Source organism: Ursus americanus, chromosome 10, assembly GCF_024610735.1.
Source record: "Ursus americanus isolate L20-20 chromosome 10, mUrsAme1.1.p, whole genome shotgun sequence".
NCBI classification, from domain to species: domain Eukaryota; kingdom Metazoa; phylum Chordata; class Mammalia; order Carnivora; family Ursidae; genus Ursus; species Ursus americanus.
In genome coordinates this window covers 12,966,829-12,976,745 of record NC_142136.1, presented here as the reverse complement: position 1 = coordinate 12,976,745, position 9,917 = coordinate 12,966,829, and the positions used below count along the sequence as shown (strand labels likewise).

Sequence of the window (9,917 nt, the reverse complement as noted above, 5' to 3'; positions counted from 1 at the left end):
GATATTTGGATAATTTCTGGTATTAGGCTTTAACAATAAAGCTGCCGCAAATGTATGTGTGTAAGTCTTTGTGCAGGTACTTACTCTCATTTCTCTTAGCTAAATTCTCAGGATTGGAATTATGGTTTATGTGGCTGGTATTTGAATAATGGCCTGTTCTCCAAATGGTTGTATCCTTTTGCATCCCACCAGCAATATGTGAGTTACAGTTGCTTCAAATCCTACCAACTCTGAATTTTCAATGTTTGGATAAAATATGATTTTCCTTTTCCATCTATTGACCTTTTGTTTGTTTTCCTTGTCTTGTTTTACTCACTAGAGAGCCTCCAATACGATGCTGAGTAAAGCTGGTGAGAGAAGACCTCGTTGCCGTGTTCCTCATCTGAGGGGGAAAGCATTCACTCTTTCACCATTAAGTACTATGGTAACTATAGGTTTTTCATAATGTCCTCTATCAGGATGAAAAATTTGCTTCAATTCCTCGTTTCTTAGAGTTTTTACCATGAATAAATATTGCATTTTGTCACATGCCTTTACCTACCAAGATGATGATATGATTCATTTTTTAATTGACTTTTTAAATTGCCTTTATTTTTTAAGAGCAATTTTGGGTTCACAGCAAAACTGAGTAGAAGATACACAGATTCCCTGTATTCTTTTTATTCTGTCAGCATGGTAAATTGATGTTCAAATGTGAAACCAGTGTTACACTCCTGGGATAAACCCTACTTGGTCATGACATATTATCCCTTTAATATATTGGTGGATTTAGCTTGCTAAGTTATTTTTCAGAATGAAGCACCTGAACAAATTTTGATGAAAAATGGGGAAGAAAACTTGACAGTTCTAGGTGAGTAAACACAACATCAAGGGAAAAACAGGATGAAAGAGACATACCTGTTTTAAACTTTTGAGATGATCCTAGCCAAAGATTAATGGTTTCAGAATTCCCATAAATTTCCCCACCAGACTGTCCAGATTGAAAATGCTAGACTGTACATTCCAAGCATTAATCTATGCACTTAAAAGACAAAAGAATCAGTTAAGGTGAAGAGAATATCAGATCATAGCTTTATTATGGGTATAACTAGCTAGTGAGAAAATCAGCTAATTCCAAAAAGCAGTCAAACCATCGTTGTTGCCACATTGACTAAACAAGTAGTTAACTGAATGTGTTATCCTCTTTTCATTTTTTTCAGCTTTTATTTTTAATGTCATGTAGGCCTCTTACTTTTTCAGAGACTAGATCAAATTTATAATAGAAATATAACAAAGTTAAAAATAAAGGAAATTTTATTAAAATCATCCTATAAACAGGATTGTTTATTCATCAGGAAGTTTTAAAATAAATTCTTTTGGCTATAAATCATAAGAATTTACAAAGAAACCCAAAAAATATAAAGCTTCCCCCTCTCTTACCATGCCTTTTACCCACTCCCACTCTTCCATCTGCCTGGACTCCAACACACAGAACAGGAAGAGATTGGAAACCCACCAATTCCACCGTCTTGGCAAGACTTCCAGGAGCCATAGATTCCAGGCTTAAGGATTAATGTTCCTAAATCTTGATGACATCACAACATATTACCAAGAATTTGGGGCATAAAGGAGCCGTTGTAAGTAGAAAGTTTGGGGGTCATTTTTCTGCAAAAATATGTTTGCCAAGAAGTTTGGCCAAAGAACCGCTTTATCTAGACCAGCTAATTTCTGCCAGAAGACATGTATTTTCCAGTGCGTACATCCCTAATAAGCTTCAATCTCTCCTTTCCTTCTCAATTCCCTCTCCTTCTCACACTTCTGTTCCCTGCCCCCTCTCCTTTCTCTCTGTCACTGCTTTCTCTCTCTCTCTCTCTCTCTTTCTCTCTCTCTGTCTCTTTCTGTATCTTAAATAGAACAGTAGTTAAGAGCATGGACTCTTGATCTGACTCCGCTCAAAATCTCACTTTGTCACTTTATAGTAAAGTGACTTCAGCCACTTAACTTCTCCACTTCTCTGTGCCTCAGTGTCCTCATCTACAAAAGCGAGGATAATAATTGTTCTTACCTCATAGGAATGTTAAGAGAATTAAGTAAGTTAATGTATAAAAACATTTAATTTAAGCCCTGGCACTTAGTAAATTCTCTGTGACGATTAGCCACCACCACCATCATCATCATCATCATCATCATCATCATCTAAGCAAGAAACATTGACTCCCCTGGAACTGTGGAAAGGGAGAAGCCCTTCACCTTTTCTGCATCGCTCTTGCACTCAGCTTCCGTTCTGACCACTCCCAGGTGTTAAGTACAAATTTGAGTTTTCCTAGAAAGAGATACTGTCTGAGTAGCCTTAAGAAGCCAGCCAGCAGGTCTCCAAGAACAGAGCAGCGCAAGGACCCGCTTGTCAAGACGGCACATGGAGAATTAATCCAGATTTGCTGCAAACATTCAACGTCACCTCGTACAGTCATTTCACTTCTCCAGTCCTCAGACCTCCTCATCTGTGACTTGAAGGGCTTGGATTAAAATTATCCCTTAATTCCTCCATGCTATTTCAATTCTTGTACCCTATTCCATGTGATCTTTGCATTTACAAGACACGGAATATACAAGACGTTCAGAAATGATTGATTCTGATGATACTGGGAGTTTGTAGGAAAGGGAAGACTGTCACATTCATGTGGGGTATGGCCACATGGGTCATGACCAATCCAGCTCTTGACACTTCAACTGCACCTACCAAGAGGGAAACCCAAATAACACGTTCTCGACATCCGCCATGACAGCAGTGTCCTCACCATGTAACTGTCCTTCTAGCTGCGTTAAGGAGTTTGCCACCGGAGTCAGAAGGCAACGGCACCCCTTGTCCCCACAACCATCCTATCGACCTCTTTTCTCTAATTTTCCTCCTCTCTTCCCACCCTCATTTCCTTTTCCCTCTCTTCTCCCCGCCCCCCCCCCCATCTTCAGCAACACTTCCCACTGCCCCTGATTTCTAGGACCTAAAATACTGCCGCCACTAAAACAGATGACAACTTTCCACCTGGACCCTCTTTCTCATTTACATGAAGCTACTTGCATAATTTCATACAGAGAATTATATAATTCTGAATTTTAAAAAAAAGGAAGAGGGGAGAGCAAAGGAAAAAAGGAAAAACTTATCTATAGTCTACCACCAATATTTTGGTATATTTTCTAACATTTTCCTATGCACAGATTCCATGTATTTCCATTGTGTGATAACACCACAGTTAAATCTGCCCTTTTCACTTAGCACTGTTTCTTAACATTTTCCATAATAGAATATATGCATCGCAAATAAATTTGTTGTGTACATTTTGCATCCTTTAAAATGCATATGCCAAAGCTGACTTCATCTATTCAGTTATTGAGCATTTCAGTTATTTCCAGTTTTTCACTATTATCATTAGCGCTGCAATGAACATCTTAGTGCTTTTAGCTTTTTACATATTTAGATGTATGTATTTAGGATCCCATGAATTAAATCAGTCAAAGAGTATCAACAGTTCTAAGCTATATGTTTCCAAAATGTTCCCCCAAAAAACCACACTGATTTCAACCACTTACGTGTTATTTGGTCATTAATTCCTTTAACAAATTTTTATTGAACATCTACTATGTGCAGGCACTATCTGGATACTGTGAATACAGTAAAAAAGGCAGACTTGAAGCTTGCTTTCCTTCCAGCCATCTACAAGAACATTCTCCCTCTGTGCCCAGGACAGAGCTAAGGTGATGGCAGTTAGGTATTTACTATGCATTGATGGCTCCTACATGCATAAAGTGGTTTATGAAGTTGGTTGTATACATTCAAAAACGTTCACTTTGTAACAACCGTATAAATAGGTATTATAATAACCCTTTTATACAGATAAGGACAATGAGGTCAAATTTATGATAAAGAGCAGGATTCAAACCAGGTCTGTTGGCTTTCAAATCTCATTCTTCAACCAATATACTACACTGTTTCCCATTTTGCAGCTTTATGTCTTTGGGACCTGCCCTTAATTTCCCATTTTTCAACACACCCTTTGTTACCGGTCAATCCTCCAGCTCCTCACCTCTGGGATCCTCTCTTCCTCTCCAATTCAACTTCCATGTCATGGTTCTTCACCTCAGACAATCTCTCACCGACCTCCTAAATCCTTTGCTTTTGTTCCACATCAACCGCTCAGCAGATCTCAACCCTGAAAACATCCAGACTGATGTCAACCCCACTCCCCAAACATTTTGGATTTCCTTCAGTTCTCTGAATTCACGGTCTTCCTTCTCACCTCTGGGACTCTGAGCACCATATTACCTCTGCCTGAATCACTCTTTTCTCCACCTCTTTGTCCAGCTAACTCTTACTTATTCTTCACACCTGGGCTTACAAGCCCAGGAAGCCCCAGATTCTCTCCTATGTGTTCCCACAGCTACCAGAATACTTAATACACTGGTTGGTCATTTCCGGTCTAATGCGCTCCTTTGCTACAGTATAAACTCAATGGGGACAGGGATCCTGGATATCTGATTTACTGCCTTATCCCACTCCTTGAACCCGGCAACTGTTAGGTCTCTACTGCTAATTATAAAATGAATGAGTATTCTAAAAGTTGTCCCTCATGGGGGGGGGACATGTCCCTCTGCCAATGATAATGGATAATTTCTTGTACTCTACACTTTAAATGTCTCAGGTGGTTTCCTTCTTTTTGGGTTTAGTACTATGTACAAGAGTGTGTACCTATTCTTGTGTTCTTTCATTTGCAGATATAAATTAAATATATATATATATATATATATATATATATATATATATATATATATATATTATCTAGCCAGATGGAACCACGTTTTGTTTGAACTGATGGTATTTATTAATGCCTGTTTATTAAAGACTATGGATATTAAATAAGAAACACTATGGAATTTGAAATGTTTCAGCGAGTCTATCTGGGGTCTGTGTTTTCTCATTTTTTCTTAGATTTTTTATGGTGGTAGAATACACATAGCATAATACTTACAATTTTAACCATCTTTAAGTGTATAGTTCAGTAACGTCAAGTACATTTACATTGCTGTGCAACTAATCTCCAGAACTCTTGCGTCTTCTCATTTTTGTAGTAGCCTGGAGTACTAGAAGTACTTCTGCAAATGCCTCTTCCCGAGAACAGGAGTGTCTAGCTTTTTCAAATTCAGAAACATTTTCTTAATATCGAAAAAGTTCATAGAACACTGCAGGATAATAGCCATGCTATTAACACTCGCAAAAATAAACTATTAATTCAATACAACATTTAAAGTGATTTGCATTTTACTAATCACAACAAAATCTTTATGTGAAGTGCAGTAGACAGGGTTTGGATTTGCTTTCGGTCCCCCAAGTCATAGCGGTGGGCTTCTGCCAGCCGCATTGTACAGAAATAGCCACAGACCACGGAACCAGGACTAGCCACCTGACTCATTGAGCTAATCAAATTCCTCCACCAAGAATTTAAAAATTACCACAAAGACAGTGATAGCTATTGATCGATTGATTGATTGATGATTGATTTATTCAGTGTTTTCATGTAACCAAAACTGTAAGATAAATTCAGAAACAGTGGATAACAAAATCTACAGATTCATCTGTACCACAGTTCTGTGAGGGGGTAATTATTCCCATGTTACAGATGGCAAAACTGAGGCTTGGAGAGGTTTTGAGCCTTGAAGCCAGGCACTAGCCGGGTCGCAATATGGCTTTTTTACACAGTGGAATACTCTTGAAACTGGGCTGTCACTGGAAGTTCATTTGTCTTTCCATTAAACTGTGAGCTCCCTGAGATTTCAGACAGTGTTCTGCCCCACAGGCGCCCACTAAATGTTTCTGACATAAGTTAGTGAAATTATCCCTGGTACTTTGTGAAGTTACACGAAGTAATAGAAAAGTGGTCCACAGGAAACCTACCCAACTTACCCAAGAGTTGGAGAAATGCAGTTAAGGTGTCTGAAAGACCCCAAGACCATGTAGAGTTTAGCATCCATCCTACAAGAATTTGGAGAAGGAAAATGATCAATGTGTTTTGTGTCAACCTAACCCAAGTATGATTCATGAGATAAGGCTGTGACAAAAGTCTTCTTTTAAGGCCCTCCAAAGCAAAGGCAGACCAAACGATGTCTTAATTGTCTGCGTGTTTTTATTCAAACACGGTGATTAACACTACTTGAAATGGGACTTCTGGGCTCATAAACTTTATGTATACCTGTCATCAAAGTTTTTGAGGGGCTATTAGTTTAACTATATTCCACTCCACAGTAATGGCATGATATTAAAGAAAGTAATGAGTTACTTTTCAGTTGTTGGAAAATAAAAAAGGCTGTCGAAGTGAGATCTAAGTGACTGATGCACCAGGATCCAAAGATGTTTCAGTCTTTGAGAATATTTTACATGTAAATGTAATCTCCCTTCGACACATGTTTAAATGATGCCTCCACCTATTTTTAACACCGTCATAATCCTAATGGCTCTCAAAAATTTGAAAACATAATCATCGCAGGACTTCAAACTCAATATGAAATATTGATTTTTAAAAATCTGTCAGAATTGACAGCCTCCACATCCTGGAGATATACATTAGAAAACTTTATTTGAGGGAGGGGGTGGGGGATGGGCTAGATGGGATGGGTACTCAGGGGGGCACTTGTGATGAACACTGGGTGTTGTATATACGAGACGAATCACTGAACTCTATTCCCGAAACCAATTCTGCACTGTGTGTTAACTAACAAGATTTAAATTTTAAAAAAGAATCAAATAAAAGACTTTCATTAAAAAAAAAAAAAAGAAACCTTTGATTACAAAGCCAGAGAGCAATTTTTCTCTGGGGTTATTGATAGATGTCCCAATCTGTCTTCAGATCAAGCAGACAAGTTTCCAATTTATTCATAGAACACATTTCACACCTCCTCTGTCATAAGTTGAATATTCTTTCTACAACATATTGTCTCAAAATGCATAACTGAGATCGGTTCTGTTATAAATTGTTTAAAAATAACAAAATTCTGAAATCAGATTAGTACTTACTGTGAGATAATAAATTTCTGTCATTTCAGCCATCACGTTTCTGGTGCTTTGTTACTACAGCCCTGGGAGACTAGTACACCAGCCAGTTGTCTTGTAGAATATTCCACAGTCTAAATTTGAGAGTGTTTTCTTTGAGCTGTTGTTTAACCTGCTCCTCTTTCTCCCATGTTTCCTGTAACTTGAAAGTTACATCTAAAGGCTTGATTGCATTTAAATCAAAGAGTTTCGTTGAGACTATTTCGTGGGTGCTTCTATGTGCCTCATGCGGTGTCACGTCAAAGACACATGATGTCAGGGGTCCCCCCGCGGCGACATTCACTTGGATCTCACGGCTAAGGTAGGACAATGCGTGTGTAATGACTTCAAAATTGCTTGGCCCCTTCACCAACACCAGGAAGGTATATTTCCGTCTGCAGGGCACTCCTTCCTATCCTTCTGTGTGTTCCTCTGGGGACCTCCACCCCTTTTCCATCTGATCCTGGTGGAAACTTCGATCACAGCACCTCACTTCCCGTGTCAGAATGGACACCTAGATACCCAGACCCCATAACTGTTCCAGGATGGGCATGTGAACTCTCTTAGCTCAAAGTCCCCAGAAAACAGAGCCTGAGGCAAAACTCGGACGTAAACCCACGGATGAAGAATGCAATCCCCAAAGATCAAGAGAAGGAAACAAGAGGGAATAAGAATGGAAAGGAGGAAAAGCAAAAATCAGGTGGTGTAGTACTGAGCTGGCCACAGCACCACCAAAACTCTGGTTGTCCTTGAAGACATCTCCGGAGGCAATATGGACACTGTGTCAGAACAGCCCCTCAGGGAGGAGACAGGGAGAGTCACTCATCCACCAGCTCCTTCCAATCTCGTTTTTCACTGGTCAGATTTCTTCCTGTGGGACACTAGACCCTCACACTGTGAGTCGTGTCACCTCCGGGGAGCCATTGAGAAGCCAGCTCGCAAGTGGCCGCAGCAGCAGGAGCCGGGGACACTTCCTAACACTGACCTGTTGCCAGGGATATCTCAGGCCAGGCCGGGTGAGCCAACGACATGCCAAAGCGCCCATAAAGTCCTAAAGCTTTTTCGTGTCTCAGCCGTAACGCGGAAACCCCTGAAGGACTCCGCGAAAGCCGCGAGCGAGGACTGCTGTGATTTGAGGCACTGAGCTTCCATCCAAGTGCGTTGTTCTATCGGAGGCTGACCTGCGCCTCTCGGAGCCCGCTGGCGGCCTCGTAGGTGATATGCGTGTACTTATCACTAGGTGGTGGTACAGCATCGTGCTCGGCCCTTCCCTCCCCGAGCTTGGGGGGGAAATAAACGAATTCAGGCTCAGCTACATCATTACCAACTTTTGTTTCCACTTCGGAAGTCGCTGAACCTTCCGTCACGTGGCAAAGCAACCCAGGCAACAGGCCTCTACGGGCTGCCCAAGTTAATGATTTATTGATCTTGTTGGCTGATGTTTTCACTTAATCCTTGGGTTTGATTTCACTGAGCTTCAGTAGTTAAAAAAAAGAAACAAAAAAACCTAGTTAGTCCTGAAAGAATTCTAAACAAAGAAAAAGAAGGCTGCTTGTTTATATCATCTACCGTGGGGCCAGGGGCTCTGTGGATTCTAGGGGGGGCAACCAGCTCAGAGGAGAAGCAGTAACGCCAAGCCGGGAACGACCAGCAGGTGGGCCGCCGACGCAAGTGAAGCAATTCTCCGCCGTGACCTCAGGCTGGGCCCTGGGTCTCAGCTTCTGTTTGCCTAAGTCATTTGTCAGAGGGGAGGCCAGCTGAGAGTTGCAGCAAGCAGTTCCTGCTACCAGAGACTAGGAGGGTGAGTCAGCACCTCAAGTTCATATGCAAATAACAGTTACAGTTAATCCACCAAGAAAAAAAGCCTTGCCGAGTTTCCCGAAAGGTCCAGACCTCTGGAGGCTTTTGCTAAAGGTTATGTGGCCACCAGTTTATTTCTCTTAATCTTTAATCCACTTAATCACCAGATTATTTCCACAATCAATTTGATTTATAGCATAACTGCAAATTAAAGAAAAAGATCATAAGGCAATGTGATGCTCCCACGTATCAAGACGTCTCAAGGAAAATCTAACTCGCATTTTTTTAAATTGCAATTTGTAATTATATAAATATGTACATTGTAATTAACATACAGCGTTACAGTAGTTTCAGCTCCACCACATAGTCATTCAACAATTCTGTGCATGTCTCAGTGCTCATCATAAGTGTGCTCTTAATCCTCTTCACCTGGTTCGCCCATCCCCCCACTCACCTCCCCTCTGGTAACCATCTGTTCGTTCTCCACAGTTAGAGTCTGGTTTTGGTTTGTCTCTTTGTTTCTTTGTTCATCTATTTTGTTTCTTAAATTCCACATATGAGTGAAATCATATGGCATTTGTCTTTCTCTGACTGATTTCATTTAGCATAATACCCTCTAGATCCACCCATGTTGTTGCAAATGGCAAGATTTCATTCTCTTTTATGGCTAATATTCCATCGTATATGTACACACCACATCTTCTTTATCCATTCATCTATCAGTGGACACTTGGGTTGCTTCCATATCTTGGCTATTGTAAATTATGCTGCAATATACATAGAGGTGCATGTATCTTTCCAAATTAGTGTTTTCATATTCTTTGAGTAAATACCCAGTAGTGGAATTAATGGATCGTATAGTAATTCTATTTTTAATTCTTTGAGGAACCTCCATCCTGTTTTCCACAGTGGCTGCACCAGTTTGCATTCTCACCAACAGTACATGAGGGTTCCTGTTTCTCCACATTCTCACCAACACTCATTTCTTGTGTTTTTTTATCCATTCTGACAGGTATGAGGTGATATCTCTTCGTGGTTTTAATTTGCACTTCTCTGGTGA

At 40.3% G+C, this 9,917-nt stretch overlaps 1 long non-coding RNA gene across 1 annotated transcript; it reads right to left on the bottom strand.

Annotated features, from left to right (window-relative positions):
* Positions 1-2,921: 2,921 nt before the first annotated feature.
* LOC123801046 (uncharacterized) lies at positions 2,922-9,039 on the bottom strand. Its single transcript, XR_006782094.2, has 4 exons — positions 7,043-9,039; positions 5,936-6,004; positions 5,004-5,163; positions 2,922-4,187 (listed from the first exon to the last, which is right to left on the bottom strand). It is a non-coding gene; the product is annotated as an uncharacterized LOC123801046 (long non-coding RNA).
* Positions 9,040-9,917: the final 878 nt, after the last annotated feature.